Source organism: Passer domesticus, chromosome 6 (genome assembly GCF_036417665.1).
Source record: "Passer domesticus isolate bPasDom1 chromosome 6, bPasDom1.hap1, whole genome shotgun sequence".
NCBI lineage: Eukaryota > Metazoa > Chordata > Aves > Passeriformes > Passeridae > Passer > Passer domesticus.
The window spans coordinates 28,721,738-28,742,797 of NC_087479.1; the positions used below are offsets into that span (position 1 = coordinate 28,721,738).

The 21,060-nt window shown below is 33.5% G+C and overlaps 1 long non-coding RNA gene across 1 annotated transcript; it reads left to right on the forward strand.

Moving 5' to 3' along the window:
- Positions 1-1,013: 1,013 nt before the first annotated feature.
- On the forward strand, positions 1,014-10,816 carry LOC135302968 (uncharacterized). The gene is made up of 3 exons (XR_010364513.1): positions 1,014-1,172; positions 2,987-3,077; positions 9,269-10,816. It is a non-coding gene; the product is annotated as an uncharacterized LOC135302968 (long non-coding RNA).
- The last annotated feature ends 10,244 nt before the right edge of the window (positions 10,817-21,060 follow it).

Sequence of the window (21,060 nt, forward strand, 5' to 3'; positions counted from 1 at the left end):
TCTCTGTGGGCCATGCAGGTAGGCATTACCAGAGGGCAATTCCTGACATCCTAAAATACATGTTAAATTTGCAGAGATGAATCATGTTTTAGAATATATTATTTCCTCCCTTTGGCTTAAGAAATGCTCATATGACTAGCTTAGAATGCATGTCTAATTTATAAAATGGCTACAGATAAATGTGATAAATCATATTTTCAATCAATTTTTCTGTAAATTTTGAGCATTCTGTCAACAAAATATATGAATTCCAGAGACGTAAGAAGAACAGCTCGGAGGTTACTGTCCAAGTAAGTACTACTGCCAAAGGCAAATAAAAATTTAATGTAACATTTAATATATACTGTCCTGAGCCTAGTCAAGACTGGTAAAAACCACTGTAATAAAAATAACAATTTTATTTATTAGTCCTTAGAAAGAATAGAAATTACAACTATTTAAATCTATCTCTACAGATGTAAATGACAATATTTACAGGAAATATCTTTGGCAAACATTTTGTTATTAGACACTGCTTGGAGATACAGGGAGTTTAAAACCTACATCATTTAGGAGCACCAATTTGCCAAGAATACAGCTGAAGATTTCTTGAGAAAAGTACTGAGGCAATTTAAATGAGAATTTCAACACATGAGAGATGGTTAGAGCTCTAATTAAAGGGATAGCCAAGTTCTAGAGCTTAAATTAAAGCAGCAGAACATTAGTTCATGTAGTTATACATGACAATAACACAAAACTCTGACAACTCGAACAGCTGTCCAAATTACTGTACATATGTGCTACTCTGATTTTACAAAATCACACACATACATTTATATTATGAGTCTACAGAGGATTCTTTGAGCATGAGAAAATATCAGGAAAAGACAAAAAATTTCAGGATAGGGAAAAATTAGCATCATAGCCCTGGGGAAAAATATACATACTGAATACCAGAGGAGAAGCAGATTTGATGACTGAATATAAGCTATAAAATCTGTAAAGACATCAGGAGAACTGCAGAAAGTCACTGGAGCTAGCAGGAACCACCAGCACTAGAAGAAAAGCTTGATTTGTTCCTTCTTTCCTTCTTCTTTGTAAAACCCCTTACAGTGTGCTATTTAGTCCATTCAGAATCCCTCTGAATCTAACACTAGATTCTGTGCCAAACCAAGAAAGGAGCTTTCATCAAGGTTTGTTTTGATTTCTGTATATTATTTCTAAATTGGAGGGGGGGAGGGAGATATAAACAACATATTATGCATTTGGTAACCATGCATTTGTAATGCATTATCGTTTAATCTAAAAATCCATTAGCTAATATCCAGTGTTTGGGCAAACTTTTGTAACATTGTTGCAGCCAAACGCTTACAAGGAAATTGGCTAAGCAAAAACAAGGATAATAAAACCAAAATGTTTTCTAAATTACTGTTGCCTGTGTCATTAAATTTCATATTGTGCATGGAATCTAAATACATCACTTTGTTCTGCATGACAAGAAGAAGTGAGCATTCATACATTACTCAGCCACTTAATTAAGAGACTGGGATATTTGCAGTTAGCAGAAACTAATAAGGGAATCACATTTAAATTCAAATCACTCCTCAGGGTAGCTGTCTGCAACATAAGCAAGGCTTACTGGGTAGATATTTCACTAAAAGCTAAGCTAAAAGCTTAGTTTTACTGTATGTTTGAGGAAAAAATAATTCTTTTTTTTAATGAGGTGAGAGTAAAACAAAGAAATCTGGTTTTAATTTTCAAGTTATGTTTTATTTCAGCTATTTTTAAATTCCAGTATATCTATTACTTTCTATAATACAAAAAGGATGTGACTATGTCTTTACTCGCACAAAACAAGTTCTATAACAAAATAGATTCTACAAAACAGTCAGCTGTGATTACCCTTCAGATGATATTTCAAGATATTTTGAAGGAATAAGATCTATTCCAGACAAGAAGCAACTATCTTAGCAGCCTTGAGGAAATGTTGTAAAAAACAATGCAGTGGTACATTGTGAGCTATGTCACAATTTAAAAAAACTTATTAAATAAATGAAATTGCCTTACTATCGATTCTCTTTCTTACTCACTACTGGGCTACTAATTTTGTATTTTATTAGGGAACTCCACCTCTTAAAGAATTTCAGATTTTTTCTATAATGGGCCAAAAATAAAGTAGCAAAGATAGTGCTAGCAAGTATAATTAAAGTGTCAACTAAGAATATTTTCAGTGATGATTTGCAGGTGACTCTGACGCCATCTTCATACCATTGCTAGGGTTCTCACACCAGTTCTAATTACCTTTTTTCCCCCACTTTTCTCTAGAGACATTTGTTTAAAAGATCAATGGATCTGAAATCTTTAAAATTCCAACTATTTCTCTAAAATATGGATGGAAAATATACCCAAAAAATTCCCAAAAGATCATTTTAAAATACAATTTTCTTATGGCATTTCATATATATCTATGTAAAGAAATTCATATTAGCCATTATCTTATTTTAAAATATTAAGGTAATGACTATTTTATTAAAAAAAAAGTCTGAATTCTAAAATTTCAGGACAGGAATATCAACCATTCATATCTGAAATCTCACATGACAAATGTGTTATTAAATAGTTTTCTGCTTTAAAAATTGAAAACAGGGCAAAAATAAGTCAATGAATTTTTCATTAAAAGAAAGTATTTTAAAGTAGAAAAATAAATTATATCAATTGAAAATATTTTTTAAAAGCCAGAAATGTAAAAAAAATAAAATAAATTAAAAACCCAAGAAACCAAACTAAACCCCAAAAACTTTGATACAAATATTCAGCATGAGAAAAGTTGTCAGTTCATAAATGTGGACAACAATTAATATTTCACGTTTCCCACAATGTTCAGGTGCATTTCTATCACAACAGGTACATTCTTGCACAGCAGACAAGCATGCTTAACGTAGCTCTGCATGAATTTGGTAAGATACTGGTACATTTTAGTGACAGAAAATTAGTTCTTCTACCCTAGCACTGAATCACTGCTGCAAGTCGTTACTGTTTCACTCCTTGCTGCCCATCCATAATGTGCATGTTCCCTGTTGGCCACCTCACCTATTCAAGTAAGTATAACTGAAAACATAAAATATCCTTTCTTCTGTGACCTTTCTATGCTTCTGCTGAGTATAAGGTTGGGGTTTTTTTCTTTTCCTCTGAAGTTTTTTTCCCAAGGTTCTTTCTGCTGGTCTAGGATTTCAGTACTGAGACTCTTGAGTTCTATTTTGAAGTATTACATTTAAAGTACTCAAATTTGGGTGATTTTTCAATTGTTATGAAAATTCAACGTTGGTCATTTATAATTCTTAATACATTTATGAGGTAGTTTACAACATATTGTTATTTTGACACTTTTGTTTTACTATGTCATGTGCTATGTTCATAATCATATTATTAGTCTTTATTTTTATATGGCTGTCTTAAGTTTATTTTTCACCATTTAGTTTTTCCCTAACCTTACATAAGACATATCATAATACATCTTGAAAAACCTTGAAGCATAGTCTTGAAGAACATTTTCACATATAATGTCAAATACAGCCCAAACCATAAAAGATCCCCACTGCTTGAACTTCACATTTTTTTTCCTTGGGTATCTTTCTACTTGAAAAGGAGGTGAGAAAGTACATCACCTTGTAGCCCAATAAAACAAATAACCTGTGAGTTATGAATAGACATTGGCCTGTTGTTTCTCTTTCCTAGCGTTAAGTATTTTCAACCCCTTCTGAACACTTGTTTTTTCTTCTCTCCAGTGTAATACAAAAAGAGATAAGAACAAGAAGTGTACTTCAGCTATTTGAGAAAGGAGCCTTATCATTTGGCAAAGGAAAGAAAATGTAAACAGAGAGAATCTGCCTTCTCATTTTCAGGATTAAAGGAACAGCATCAAGAGCAATATGGAAAACACAAGAGCAGAAAAAAATATTTTCTACTTTAAAATTGATTGATTTAATTTGGGAGATCTTAAAAACACTTGATGTGAGAGACGTGTGAAGATTTCAGAAGTATTTGGGAGAAAGTAGATTATGCTTGTCACTGGCTGTGAGATTCAGTCTTGCCCATGATCCTTTCCCAGGTAAACTTGTATGCACATGGATATTGAATTTTCACTAATGTATAAAAATAACACTTCATTATATGAAGACACTTGTTTTCTTCCATAGCACAGTATTGCTGCAGAAAGACAACTTAGAAAGAATACTACTCATGAAGCAATGAAAAGTAGTCACAGAACACAAAATAAGTTATGCAACCTGAGCATATAGTAATGGGTTGTGCATTTACCTCTATCCAGAGAACATTTAATCAGATTTCCAATCTTACAAAATAAATCATCTGCCTTTCAGTTTGCTCCTAAATGCTTCCTTTGGAACTGAAGGGGTAGAGAGAGGGAATCCCCACAGCTCTTCCCAAGTATGTTGTTTACTGAAATACAACTTATTTTCAGCTGCTATCCTCCCCAAGGAGCAGAAAGGAACTTTACTGAACTTATCTGGGAAACACCAGAACAAAAAACCCATGAGATGTGCACTGCTCTGTAGCAGGCTACAACTAGTTATAGACTACAGTTAACAAGTATCCCTTGATTTAAAAAATACCTGAAGTTTAGATGGATACTGCTAAACAAGATGCACATTTGACTGGACAAAAAAATTAACATATCATGAAATAACTTGTCTGCATTCAAGTTCACTTCTATACACCAATTTAGCTCACATAGAAAAAAATCATATCCATTAGGTCTGAGTCTAGTATTTCTTTTTGTGAGATTTTATGTCTTTTTGCAATTTTTGTGTGTATTCAAGTTAGTGGAAACACATTTCTTCAGAAATGGTTTTCTTCTGTGTCTGGGCTGGGACAACCCCCAAACACAAAAACAGGCTGGGTGGAGATCACCCCTGATGAAAAGGACTTGGTGGGACTTTAGTTGATGAAAAGCTCAAAATGAGCTAGCAATGTGTGCTTGTAGCCCAAAAAAGACGAATGTGTCCATGGTTGCTTTAAAAAGAACCATGGCCAGCAGGTCACATGAGGTTCAAGTTGGCCAAAGTCCAACTAGAACTCAATCTGGCTACTGTCATAAATACAACAAACCCCTTTTTTACTAATACATAAGCAACAAAAGAAGGGCTAAGGAAAATCCCCATCTTTTACTGAATGCAAGGCAAACATAGTGGTGGAAAAGGAAAGGAAAAGGAAAAGGAAAAGGAAAAGGAAAAGGAAAAGGAAAAGGAAAAGGAAAAGGAAAAGGAAAAGGAAAAGGAAAAGGAAAAGGAAAAGGAAAAGGAAAAGGAAAAGGAAAAGGAAAAGGAAAAGGAAGGAAAAGGAAAAGGCTGATTCCTTCTTTCACTCAGTTTCTAATAGCAACATCCTACCAACCTAGGGCTGGTACCCTAAGTTATCCTTAGGGTGCCAGCCCTCTGAGCTGGAAGACAGAAGGAAGTCCCCATAACCCAGAAGGAAATGCTCCATGACCTGCTCTGTCCCTTTGATACCCACAAGTGTATGGGGGTAGACAGGATCTACTCAAGGGTCATGAAGGAGCTGGCAGAAGAGCTCACCAAGCCACTTCCAATCATTTCCCAGCAGCCCTGGCCAACCAGGGACATCCCAGCTGACTGAAGATTTGCTAATATGATGAACATGGTGGTCTAAGTTTACAGTTGGACTTAAATTTATCATCCAACATAAATTATTCTATAATTCTACATGTGCCACATGATGGCATTCAATCTTCGCTGTGACCTGTTCTGGCACTCAGGAAGTTCCCTGAATTCTCCTTGCAGATGTTCTTGTAGATAAGTGTCACATTTGCTAATTTCTAGGCAACTGGTACCATCATGTGTAAACACTCTCCTAAAGCTCTCTTTGCAACTGAAAAATACTTACGAGTACTTTTAATTGTGGGGGGTTTTAATACCCATGGAAAAAAAATAAATAAAAGGAACGGGAAAAGTATCTCTGGGAATGTATATTTTTCATAATCAGTCCCTTCAATAATATCTGCAATGTTTTCTTCCAAATTAGTTAATCTAGTTAGATGTAATTTCCATGATGTATTTATCTCAAATGGAGACAAATATGTATTTCAAAATAAGGATGATTAAAATATCTGAAAACCTGTGTTAGGTTTTAATGTGTAAAAAGGCATCATTCCTAACAAATTGCATTTTGGCCTGGTTATTATATTAATGGCATAATCAGCTGTTCTATCCCACTTTTCTGTCCACAGATCTCAAAGGACTTGAATGACACTTTCTTTATTTGCAGATGTAAGAACAGAACCACACAAACTGACAGTTGTCTTTGTCAGGTTAACCTGAAAATTCACTGCTTCTTGTATTTCTGAGTTTGTCTACATTGGTCTACAGCGATGTCTGGCAGTAGGGTAATTCTGTTTGGCTCATGGAATGACACCTCCAAAGTGCTGAGCATAAGTCATTTATGGGTAAAGGATGTAATTATGAACATGAATTTCACCAAGACAATTCTCATGCATAAATTTAAGTCCAAAATGAAATGTGTGTATTGATGGCCTCTGTTTCATTTTATTTAGAAAGCCAGAAAAATATCAATGTACTTCTGAGATGTCACAGAAGATCTTGGAACAGACTTTAATGGTGTATTGATTCTCTGTCAGGGATGAAATTCAGTCTGTGTAGTTCTCAGCTTTAGGTAAAAGTCTTTGCCACTAGTATCTGCCACCATTAAAAAGTGTTAGTTCATTGCCCAGTTCCTTCATTGTTATTTCAAATTTTACTGTTCCCTTATTTTCCAATAAAAAAACCCAAACCAAAGCCAAAAAAAAACCCCTTTATTCTAGAAACGAGTAGACGTTTAAAGTCAGCTTCGTTATCAGTACACAGATCTATTCTATAAGTATTTATATCATCACTTTGATTTTATAAATAATTTTGCATGTACATAAATTCCAGTATGTAATACTGGCACTATACCAGGCACTATGTAAAGAGTAGCATTAAAGATATGTTAAATAATTGTCATCAAACCCAGTTCTATGGTACCTTTAGGATTAAATTCCATTCATTTAAGACTTCTTAGATGGAAAAATTTTACTTATGAGAACTTTTCTTCCATTCTAAATTATTAGTAGTAGTCATAAAGAAGTTATTTTTGCCAAATCCAGAAAAGCATGAGGAAAACCATCCTCCTAAAACTGAATAACCAGTTCTCACAGAACTTAATATGACTTTTTATCATATGCATTCAATGACAGTATTTGGTCCCTGTAGAGAATTAGCATGTGATGTAACTTCTGCCAGGGTAGTACACATCTCTCTCACCTGCAATATGTCAGCTTTTTCAGTTGTGTCCCTGTCACAGAAAAAACCTTTCCGTTGTGGTAAATTATATGGCTTTTTTGCAAAGGGGACAAAAATTCCACAAGGAATTAGTCTGTGATGAGAACTAGATCAAAAATAGCTCACATTTTCTTATCTGTGCCTTTATTTTTATGTGTTGAAATAAATTACATTCTCTTAGCATTATCACTACAATCCAGAAAAGATTTTGCATGAAAGAAAAGACAGTTGTGGGGTTTTTCATGCAAATGGTCCTTTCTAGGATGGGTGATGAGAGAAATCTGTTCCCTATCTCATGTTTAATGGAATTATAATAAACTATATGGGGGATAAGTGAGAATTGACATTGAAACTCAGCATTTTTGTTTCAGTTTTCAAAGGCAATTGCTCTTCATACACCTTTAAGTTCCTGAATTTCAAGGCAGGGACTTGAGAAGTGAAATCCAACCCATTTCAGAAGAAGATCAGATTTGAGACCACTATAGACCGTGTACAAGTCCATGAGACCTGATTAGATCCATCTAAGGGTCTTGACTACTTTGGGGCTGACAAAAAATTAAATCATGTTAGTGTTGTACAAATATCTCTTAAACACATATCCTTGAACAAATATCTCTTAATACATATCCCTGTCCATGACTACATCATTTTAAAGGTCCTTTCCAAAGGACCTATGTGTCTTTATCAATTTATAAGTTAACAGAGTTAAAGAAATTAGCAAAAAACTCCTCAGTGGTGAGTTGTTCTGGGGTTTTCAAAATAATCTCTTGTAAAACAGCCTTTCAAAATTGGCAGTTGATTACAATTTTAATTCAGGGAAATGAATAATGATTTTTCACAAAAAAATTATCAAATAAAATACTGCTTGTTGAAAGTAAGAGAACAACACCCACTGCCATCTAAATAATTTTTGTCTTGTAAAGATAGGCACATGTAGTGAATGCCATACACATTTAATTTCATCCAATGCCTTTCTAAATATTTTTACAAACTCTGTGAGTATAGTACATAATGATTTCTTGTTTTTTAGTGGAGGATATCAACGTTGTATTTATTGCATTAGAGTACTCTTGAGAACACTTCTGGTCTGTTCATGACTGCAGGCTATCTCTTCTGTTACATCTTTAAATGAAAGTGATACATCAATTTGCAGGTGATTCAAAACTCTGCAGCAGAAGGGGACAAGACTGTATACAGACATTCTTGGTTAATGTTTGTTTCATCACAATCATTTGATGTACTTCAAAGAAAAACACATCTGAACAGAGCCCTGCAAGTCCTATGTCACAGGCACTTTTTCTGCTTCAAATGACTGATATACTCTTCACTATTGCATCAGCTGAAACAAGTCTTTCAACATAATCTCCTGTTTCATTCTCCATATAGTAAATACAGGCAAGCATTTTATAGTAGAGTTTCTTTTAGTTTTAATATAACTACACTTCAATTAGCTTTCTTGCACAAAAAGCAGCACACTCTTCCACCAGCTAGTTAAGGCAAACAACCCTGTTAGGTTTACACCCACTTGCTTGATGAGGCTTCTTCCATCTAGCAAACCTGAAGTCAGCCTCTATATTTGACATCAAGAATAGGGCCTCATAAAAGATGATTGAAAGAGACCTCATCTGTGACTATAAATATGTGAAGGAGAGTTGTCAAGAGGATGGAGCCAGGTTCTTCTCAGTGGTGTCAAGCAATAGGACAAGTGGCAACAGGCAGAAACTGATGACCTGTGCTTATTTTGAGTCAGAACATGAGCTGTGTGTCTCCTGTCCTGCACTTGTCTCATGGACAGAGACAAAAGACAGCTGGTAAAGCTGCTGGCTCAAGCACTGTCCCTTAGGATGCTGCATTAGCACTATATGTCCTGTGCTCTAGAACATCGCAGGAATACAGAATTTTTTTCCAATATCTTTTTTCCTTCTCTTCTCCAGGCCAAACAACCCAATTCTTTCAACTGTTTCTTGTAGGAGAGGCGCCCCATTCCTCTGTTCTTCATGGTTCACCTCTGGAGTCACTCCAACAGGTCCATGTTCTTCCTGTGCTGGCATCCCAGGCTGACTGCAGCTCTGCAGGTGGGGTCTCAGCAGAGCAGAGAAGAGGAGCAGAAAGTCTGAAATGATTCAAATTAATTTTTAGCTTGTGTCAACATGACTGTGACAATTTCAAGTAAACCTATTAGAGTAAAGGAGTTTACTGAACTACCAACTACAATTGAACTGTAGGATTCAGGGGAAGAAAAGATGAAAAATGAAAATTGCTTGACATCAGAGAAGAAACAAGAATAAAATAGTTTACATATATATAAAAGCCTTAGTTGAAAGTAATACTAGAGATGCCACAGAGATATTATGTAAGCCAACAATACAGCTCCACCTTGAATGCCAATGATTTCTGGTTATCCTGCCCATAAATTATAAAAAACCTGAAATATTCAGAGAAAAATGACAAAAAAGATAAGCAAAAAGAGGGTCCATAGAAAGTGCATTGAAAATATGAGTTAAAGGCACTGTGACAAAGGCGTGGAAAATGATGCTTCTATCCATGTGCTCTCAAAACATATAGAGATTTCTGCTAAAATAAAATGAAGAGTTTCTGTAAGACGAGATATACTTCTTAAACCAAAGGGTTAGGAAGGCTACATATTATGCAGGTTATGACATTATTTTCTGGCAAATTTTTTTTACAATTTTTTGGGAGCAACTGACCCAGGCCATCATAAATGAGTCCCAGAGCACTTGAAAGAAGAAAGAGAGAACACAAAAAAATATAAGATATGGTCTTAATTCTGTTTTTTTCTTTTGATAAGGTTTATTAAATTATTATAATTTAATAAGTATACTTGGTGTGGTTTTGCTAACACATTAAGATTCCGTAGATTTCTATATCATGTTAGTTTGATACACTTCCTTCAAATTCCTCTTTATTGTCAGAAATATTATTTCTCAATATTTTCCTCATTTTCATATTTCTATTCCTCAGATCCTTCTGTGAATTCCTTTCAGAATAATTGAAACTTCCAATACAGCTTGATAAATTCAGTTATTGTGTAATCAAATCGCTGTATGGTGGCCATGTTCTCCTCCAGAATGGCTTTTTCTTTAATCGCTACATAGGAATTAGAAATGTCTTTCTGCTGTTTGTCACTTTATTAAGTATGGCCCTTGCCCAAATCTTTGAAATCCTTGAAATACTGTTGTTAAATCAGTATTGATCATCATGGCACCCTGTCACCGACTTAGCGGATTTTCCCACTGATTTTGATAAACGTGCACAAACCTTTCAGAGAGCAAAATTCAGACCAGTGTAAAAAGGCTTGATAATTATGAAAGCTTCTTCTGAATCTTGCTTTATTAAAAAAAATATAAAATTAATTTATTACTTTCTTCTGTTCCAGGCATAAGAAAGATTGTAAAGTGTTAGTGGGTTTCACTGAATGAATAGCCACAATAATTAAATACAAATGTAAAAGAAAAAAAAAAGGAAGCAGAGGGAGAAAGTTTCTATGACTAATTCTTTCCTGAAATAGCATACTTCACACATCATTATAGCTTTCTGTCTTCACTGAGAAATAAAAGTACCAAATATTTTTAATTCCTCACCTTTCTATTCACAATGAGGATATATAGATAGTGTCATTTATTTCTACTGTGGTTATTTGTAGTGTTTGTCTCTTGCTGCTGCATTCCTTTTTTTTCCTTGTTTCTTTCTCTTAGAGCTATAACTCCTCTTAATGAAATTGAGGGATACAGTAAGTAATTACAGGGGGTGATAACTTATAAAGGATATTATTCAGCAAGCAAGTGCTAAGAAAGGTGATGTGCTAATAAAATTTTTGGATTTTCTATAATATGCAATTTTTTAACTGTAATAAAGCTACCCATGACAGGTAACTTTAAGTATTTTCGTGTTTCTTGCTTAACATACCTTATACCTTTTAATAAAGAAAAGAGTAATTAACCAGGTGAAATTACATGACATTCGAATATTTTTATGACTTAATAAATACAAAGGTAGGGGCAAAGTCCAGTGAGATCAATGAATTGACTTCTAGAAGGCCTTACAAAAAGAATTTGGTGCAAAAATGTCAGAACCATGGATTAGATAGATGTGGGAGTTTTGTTACTGTTGGAGTTTGGGTGTTGGTTTATTTTTTACCCTCCCCCCTGCCAAAAAAAAAGCCAAATTTGAGCTTAGAAAACAATTTATCAACATTTATCAGAATATTTTCAATCTCCCAGATAAGGATGACTGATCTCTATCAATTTCCAACTTTTTCTCTCTTAGAAAATATTTCGTTATTAAGAAAAAAATATATTGTTTTCAGTTTTTCTGCTGTCAATAGAGGCTTTTTAAAATCTCTGATTTTTTTCACAAAAATACTTCTTCAATATGCAGAATATAACTGTTCTTCCATGTAAATAATTAGTCATCATAGCTGAAACAAATATTTTTAAATTCAGTGGGTTTTACTTGCTGTGTATGAATTTCTATATTATTTTCAGATCATATAAATTGGTTCTGTTATACAGACTTTCATATTTACTCCACAGTCTTTTGTAACGTGGTACTTCTTCTGAAATAGGTAAGTCCACTTAGAGAGGTAGATAGATAGGTAGATAGATAGATAGATAGATAGATAGATAGATAGACAGACAGATACCACTTTAACAGTGATTAACAGAAACCAGTTATATTAATCTCAATAAATTTAATATTTGAGTGCTAAAAAGTGAATCACTTTCCCTATTATTTATATTAATAAATTTATTAATTTAAGAATTAGAAAACCTGGAAGCAAATTTAAATTAATAATATAAAAAGTATTATGTATGGAATTATGTGGTTCAATATAAAATGTACAGATGATTTTCTTTGTTTTCTCACAGCACTTTGTGTTTTATTGGTTTTATCATCAGAGCACACATCCATTCAGGGTTTACACACGCCTAAAAATAGAGGACCAAGCAAAAAAGATTTAGGATTTTATTTACTTTAGGATTTTATATACTTAAGGATTTTCTAACACATAGTCTGACGAACTCCACTCACCCTTTAAAAGACAAACTGTTTTAACCTTATTTCATGAAATAAACAAATGGCAATCTCTTCACTGATATCCGAAGCACATTAAAAATCAATTATTTCCAAGGTATAAATTTTTACGTCTAAAGATAAAAATTGAAATATTTCTAGTCATTTGTAATTGCTTCAGACCAACATCCCTGATTTTCTTTTTTTCACCCTTGCATTCCAGAATAACTAAACTCACTTGATAAACATCAGTGATCTTGAAAACATACCAGCAATGTCCTCATTTGAGCTTTGACTTGTGATTTTGACTTAAATCAGATGTGCTGGCCCCTTATATTTCTTATACTTTGTCTTGCCACTATGGTCAATAAAACTTTTATGTAAAAAGGGAAAAATGGCACTCTTATTTGCTATATATGCTTCTAACATTTCTCCCTGTCTGTCATATTTGTTACTTCACTCTCAAAACATATTTTTACTGTCAGCCGTAAAAATTAAGGGGATGTTAGTTAGATTCTACTGCCTCACATATTAGCAGAAAAGTAGTCAATTTTAATGACAATGACTGCATGAGTCATTAAAGATTTTGATTTTCAGGAGTGTTTGATGAAACAATGTTTTGAAAAAATGTGGAAAGCATAGTGGTAAGATCCCACTACAGAAATGTAAAAAAGTTGCAAACTGTCTGGCTGGCCCAGGGCTAAGCCCAGTGGTGGCCATTTGAAAAGATTTCCCATTCCCAGTTCTAGAATCTGTTCCATGAGCACGATTGTAAGAGTGGATGGGCTAACCTTTGCTTTTCACCTTCAGCAATTAAGTCATACTGGTCAGGCTGAAGTACTGAAATTTTACCAATTATTGGTGCAAATCACTCAGCATGTAATGAGAGCAATGTGCTGCTCTCTTGCTGTTTTCACGTGACATAAGAGTATATGCATACAGAGAATTTGTAATTACTCATTTAAATAATTCCTGATGGAAACCTGGTTTCTTGTACTGAAAACAATGTTTGCTTTTAACCTGAGTTAGTTCAAGAATGAATGTGTGGTAAAAAGACTGTTGTGTTTCTGCATATATCCAGATTGAATTCTTCAGCAATGGATAAACAATATAATTGAAGATAGTAAGATTACATACTTATCACAAATTTAAACCTTTTTGTAACCTAGAGAGGAGAGCAGCCCATTGCAGTCTCCTGTTGTGCAAACATGGCACAGCTCCAGAAATCTACTCAATTATTCTTGCAATATTGATGTTTTGATTTCTCAGATTACAGATACAGGGCTCTCTCACATGTCATCATGTGTTTCAGCACATCTTTGAAGCAGCCTTCACACATTGCCTAAAGCCTACCTGTGTTATTTGCTAATTTCTAGCAATTGAATAATTTTTCCCCTTCCAAAGAGTGACTGATTAAATGTCAATAGATTGGAAGCATCTTCTCTAGTAATGTGAATCTTTCAAGGGTCATGGCCTGTGAAAGTGATTCAGCTTACAGCATTATTCTGTTCAGAATGCATTTCAAGAAACATTGAAAAAAGAAGGAATTGGAGAAGCTTTAAAATGTGTGTCTCCATTAATGCCTCACAGAATCATATAGCCTCTTTTCATGGGAAGATTTATAAACCAGAAAAGTGATTTCAAAGGTGCAAGATGAGACTACTTCTAGTCTTTTATATGTTTTATATGACCTTCTGAGTATGACCTAGGCCATAGGAATCTTGGGCCACAAAGACAACTTAGAGCACGTCCTCAGACCATTTTTCTTGAACTTTGCTAGCCACCTAAGTTAGGTATAACTATCTCCACTAAAATTAGGGGTCTATTAGGAGCATTCTAAGTGCTTCCAGAAGATTCAGAAGCAGCAGTCCAAGTGATAACCTGGGTGAAAATACAACAAAATTAGAAAGGAAAATTCTCATTTTAAGCTCTAGCCTCTTCTCAGCATTTTTTTCCACTTTGACATAATTCAGCCTCCTTCCACCACAGAAGATACTGCAGTGTACTCTTGAATGTTGTATACTTTACAAGTATACTAATAATATTTAATGTTCCTTTCTTGCATCAGCAGCAAAATACAAAGAAAAATAATGATCTATTCACAGATTTGATTCCTAAAATCTTTCTTGAGTCAGCTAACATGTAAAAGAAGATTCTGCAGTCTTGCTAACACACCTAGATCAAAAATCATAACAATAATGCTACGAAATCACAACATTGGCCTAAAAGTCCATAGGAATTTTTAATACCACTGACAAATCATCCAAGTTTCATGATATGTTGAAAATTTAACATTAAATGTGAGGCAATGTCTATTTCCTGTCATTCTTCTGTTCTGCTCAGAAGTCTCTAGTTGTATTCCTATAAACCCTCAAATATATTTAACCATTTTGACTATATCAACTCCAGCAGTTTGTTACAAGCCCCTGCTCCTCTGATTCTCTTACTCTGCTGTTTTTTGTTACATTTTTATTTTTCATTTTCAGCTATCTTAAGCTTTTCAGCAGGAGCACTAATTTAAGTAACATTATCATAATAATGTACTGAAAACTGAATACAGCTGATGGCTACTGAACACTGTTCCAAATACCTTTAATACAACTGCAATAACATAAATATGTTTTTCTAAATAAGCAGAACAAGTTCACTTTTGTAGAAGGATTTTTTTCTGTGTTCTGCTTTTTGTAAATGAGTATGAACACAGGGAGTAAAAGAAGGCAGTGACTACCAGAGCACTGGATGAAGTAGATAGTATATTGACTTTGATCTACCCATAAACTTACATTTATATAACAAAGATGAGAACAAAGCCGAGAAATACTGTTGGTTTTGAAACAATAATGTCTCTTTTTAAATTATGTATGTAAAAATGTATGTAGAATACATCTTTGCAAACTGCGAGGTGTTGTTGTGAGCTTGCAATACTTAACTTTTATTGAACAAAAGGTCTAAGCTTTTATTGAATAAAAGATAGGGTTTCAGTCTTCATGGCAACAACAGAAAAATAAGCATTCCCTGTGTGCCAATGTAGAAAAGCAGCACGAACAAAAGCCAGAAGCTGTCACCATTTTTATCACCAGCTTTCAAATTCTTTCAATAAATGTAATCTTAAATATCACAGCATTGATGTTGAAAGCTCTGCAAAATATCTACACAAAATACATCTAAGCTGAAAGAAATGGTAATGGACAACAATATGAAGTCAGAGAACACATGAATTAATACAAAAATCTATCATTTTGGTATAAATCTGTTTTTAAGTGGACATGAATGATATTCCTACCCAAGCTATAAAAGTGTGATTTCAGTCTAATCAGTCAATTGTGATCTCCTTCCCAACTCAGCTTCTGCTTCTGCAATAAAGCCCTCAATTTAACATCAAATATGCTACTTATATGCCATTGTTTATTGACAAGTCATTTGTCAGCCCTTCCATCTTCCTGTATAGCTAGGGAAACTTGGACGTGGATTGTTTCAAATATCTTAAGATGCTTTGACTATTTAACAAGGGGACAGAATTTCAAAAGCCTCCATCACACTCTTGGTTTCTCATTGTAAGAAAGGGGACATGCAGCCATGCATCTCCTAACTGATAATTAGTTACACTGACCTGATTACGTTAGATTTAAATTATGCTGAATATTATGATTAATGTTCATAAACTGAAGTGCATGTAGTTAACTTGGGCTTGAGATTACTATTTGACACTTGCAAAAGTTCTAGGCATGAAGTTTCCAGTCTGTTAAGGCACCCTCACCAGAAAAAAATTGACTCTAAAATCAGGTTGTGATTGCTTACAAAGCTCATCTAATGAAAACCAATAACTGGAATTTGCAGTCACATAAGTTCAAATTAAAAATAAAACATACTGCTGAAAGAATATATTACTGAATTCTCCATTTGCTGTTGCCACCTAATCAGTCTTCAGTCTCTGAAGAGATATTTGGCCATATTCTCTCTTCTTATGCATTTTGCAAATTCATCAACCAATGTTACCATACCAATTCAAGTTTGCTGCTAATTCTGGTGTTAATTTCCATGAGTCCCACAGTGTCTCATTTGTCAGAAGCTCAGAAAAGAAATAGGTAAAGTAATGACTTATAAATCACCTGACAAAAGCTTTTGACACATTGTTTGTAGCAATACTTAGTGCTCATTTTTCCTACATATTATATTAAGAATCTTAGAGTAAGAATATGTTTGAGCTTGACACAGCTGGCTGGCTAACTGTCAAACTAAAAAAAGGCATAAATTTAAAAAGAGATTTCATTAAAAGACCTAAGCTGTTTTGTATATAGAAGTTAAACAAACTGTCCTGTATAAACAGGACATATTATATGAAATCCCATAAAGTGTTTAAATAAACTAAAAGAGAATAAAGGTTTCTTTACCACCATTTTTGATAAATCTGTCAAAAAACCTCCAACACCTATGGAAACCAGTGCACACATAAAGACCACAGGGAAGAAACACTGTTCTGTTTATTCAGTCAATTTGGGTTACCATCCAGCTGTTTCTTATGCTAAATCAGAGAAACCCTATTTTTAAGCTTTCAAAAACAGAGAAACAATTGTCACATAAAAACAAAATTACTGAGATATTTTATCTTGCTAATGTTAACTATATTTGATCTTTTTCATTTAGTATTGCTAGTCAAAGAAGTTATTATTTTTTTTTTTAAATACAATTCCCCCACCACTGATTTTACACCAATCCCTGTTCCCTCAGGATTGCCTTTAAAATATATTACACATGCATCTATCTATCTATCTATCTATCTATCTATCTATCTATCTATCTATCTATCTATCTATCTTTGCTTGTGTTATTTGTTTCTTTTTCCAAAGGTATTAAAATATTTCAGGTTTACACCTGCTAATGTTGATATAAAATTAACTTTGGGGTCCCCCATTCAGGTAGTTTTGTTCCTGTAAGTTATCATCAGAATCTTATTCCAGAAGATTTCACCCAGGTCAGATAAAACTGATAAAACTGATCACACATGCAACTTGTTGGTTGCCAAATAAGAAAAGACATTGGAATTTTATTTTAATTAGTTTTTAATCTAGGGCAGGTATTCCACTTCAATAGTAGTACCAGATTTGGGGCTTAGGTTTTCACTCATAGTGTTCACTTATCTGGCTAATTCATGTTTTGGATGTGACTTTTCAATATTTAAACTACAAGACCAATAAATAACTTTTTTTTCTTTGCATACATAAAGATTTATCCAGCTCATCCACAAATTGTTTGCTTCCTTTGATACCTTAAGTTCTCTGCCTTTCTATTTTTTCCTTCTGCTCTTATGGTTTGTACTGAATTTTAGGTCCTTTTCCGTCAAGCTCCTGCCTCTATAACCATGCAATTATGTAGGAATCTTTCTTCTTTTTATTTTTTTGTTTTTAATATAATATCATGTAAATTATTCTATCCATCAAAGTAACATGCAAATGTCTTTCTAAGATAAGTTTATAATTTCAACCTAAAAAATATCATCCACAAGAGAAATCAAAGACCCAGGAATACTTATTATAATCTCAAGCATTTTAAGAAAATAGAATATATTCTGTGAGGCTTCATTATTAATATTTTAATGCCTGGAGATATTAATGTTGCTTTAACATCTATCCTGGAATTTATACAGTACAATAAGGTCTTTTTATATCTAAAAATATGGTTATTTCCCATTTAGGACAGTATCTTCACTTCATGAGTAAATACCATTCTTAACAGTTAGCATTCATGTTGAGATGTATGGGATAGTTTAAAATACAGAGAAAAGAGAGAGAAATACTTTCATGAGATTCTCTAGGTGCTGATCCCTTTTTAACTGTTTTAGAACAGAAATTTAAGGCATGAAATGTGACTATGGACCCCTAGGTAGGAGCAACATGCTGGCACAGAGCGCGCAGAAGGCAGCTATGATGTGGTGTGGAAAGGTCCAGAAGATCTCATCCATGCCCCAGGAAAGGAGTCATGAGTGAGCGGGTGGTGAAACAGGCTAAGGAAAATTGATCCAGTGCTTCTGAGAAGTGTTAGTTAACCTCAAAATAAGTGTTGGCTACATAATTGAGATCAGGCAGGAAATATGATTTAAGTCCCTGCATAAAATAGACTTTTTCACCTCCCAGACCATATGAACTTCATGTCAGGATGGATCATTGCTGTAACCAAAACAAGGTAAATTAAAATATTGGATTTTACTTATGGTAGCTAACAAAATAATACTCCATTCTTCATACATTTATGTATATTTTTTCAAAATTGTATGTACATCACTCCAAAATTTTTTAGTCTCTTATCATGTTCCAAAAAAAAAAAAAAAAGCTAGTCTGAGATTATATGTCAAGTTTTGCCTTATGAAAATATTTGCAGTTGAGTTGAAAACTGTTAAAGCTGTTGAGATGAAAGTTAAGAAATGTTAATTCAGCTCTAAGTTTAGTCTCTCCTATTTAATATTTATTAGTGGAGAAAATAACACATAGAGCAAAAAATTTTTACTTTTTTAAAACTCACTAAGAGACTATTATGTATGCATATGACAGTTAGTGCATTGATTCCAAAACTACATGGATTTGTTTTAAATCTATTTCATTAAATGTTTAGGATTCATTTAGAGGCAACAATCATTGACAGAAGAAAACAGCATAAAAATCTTTTTCAACAAGTCATGTGAGCATTATTTCAAAAGAAAGTCAAGTTATTTCAAATTTTAAGTCCATATTCATTTGTGACCAAATGGTACACATTCTCTTCTAAACAATAATTTTCTAACCAGGACCATATTTTTAATGATTGCTGTAATTTTATCAGGATTGATCCTGTAAGAAAGAAAAGTATTTTATCTATAAGACACACTACCTTTGAAAAAAGAAGCATAAAATAAACTAGTTTTAAAGATTATGTCATTCATTGTGATTATACTGGGGGAGAATAATATTGTACTTCTATTTTTCTTTCTCTCACTGAGTATTTCTGATTTGAATAAGTATGATTTTTTTCTTTTGTAGTAACTAAGCAGCTGATTTCTCTAACTAGTTGTTCAGCTAAAGATTCATAGTCTGTCAAAAATTATTCTTCACTTAAAGATGATCAACAAATTGGGAAGCCACTGAACAGTGTAGAAAAAGCTGATGAGACTTTCTAAGTTTCTGTATTAAAGCATTAATCCAAGAACTGCAGAGGTTAGCTTGGGAAATTTTAATCGAATAAACTAGCTACATGATTAATGATTTAGTGGAGAAAAACAAAAGAAAATTAATTTGCTTTAGAAACACACGTGGTACACATGGCAAAACTTTGTCTATTATAAATTTACAAAGGTAGCATAAATGTACATTTTAGCATTAGAGATTTGTGTATTTAAACTTAGGGCCTGTGTATAAATTCATATTAATGATTATTGATCTGTTGATTTTTGTGGTGTCAACTGTGCAACAGTTGTAACTGTTAGTTCTACCTGTGCTCTCCAAAGAACTTGAAAGTAGAAGGGAAAGCCAATTTAAGGATTCTTATATAATAGAAAAGAAGGATAACAATGTTTTCCATATTTTCTTTGTATCAAAAATGGATCCCATACAATAAAAAATCTGTAATTCTTTTTTCATGGCAATAGAATTGCATGATAGCAAGAAGAACATTTGTATTTGGAGAAAAAAACCCAAGTAATTAGTTGCTGCAGCATAAAGGCATTTTTTTGGGAGAAATATAAAAATAATTTGTTGAAGCTGTTCCTAATTTATTCAAACAATGTATTTCTGGACAGTTTGAAATGCAGTTTATTGATTATACTTTAGAATTCTTGGTTGAAGAAAAGGGTAACAGAAACATTATAGATATTCTCTGCCAAAAGCACATCTCTGAGTAGATGACTTGAAGTTGTCTAACTTCAGAAAATCGGTCAACACGGAAAGTAGATTAGATAACTTCTGAGTGCAGATTGGTTTCAGATTACCTTAAAGGAGGCATGATTCATGAAAGTATTAATCTATTTGTCCGTTGTGGGTTCATATGCAGAGGCCTGGGATTTTTCTGTTGAACCAGTATCAGACATTAATTTTACTTGTACTATGTTGACTCGTTTCTTCTCAGACTACCAATATGGAGGCATACTGGAAACCTCCTAGCTTAGCTGTAAAAAATAAAATTTAATGGAAATCTTAGCTTTTCCTTAGTGGAACATATAAAGGGAAAATTTCAGCAACTGATAATAGTTTTATTTATATACCACAATAAGGCAAATACGGTGCTTTGACCCTGGAAGGAAAGCACATGTTATTTTAGTAATTTATATTTTAGGAATTTTGTCACCAAATGTTTTGCTGTACTTTGATTTTCAAATTACAGGTGTATTTTTAATTAATTTTACAGATTCGCTGGCAGAATAAAACTGTGGTGCCTAAGCCTGAAATTTTATGTTAGGCCTCTAAATTATGTTGACTGAAGTTAAACATATATGACTGAAACCTGTGTAGAAATGTCTGAGCTAGCTTTAAACTATCGGTATGAAGATAATAACAGTAAACATGCAAGAGACTGAAGCTCAGCATGAGCTATAAAATAGGCTTGGGAAAAAGCATCAATACATAGGAAATAACTCTGCCATAAAATTGGAGGTATTAAAACTACCCTTTGGCTTATAACTGATTTTCCATATTTTTGACTAAAATATAAATGAGGCACATTCTGGGTT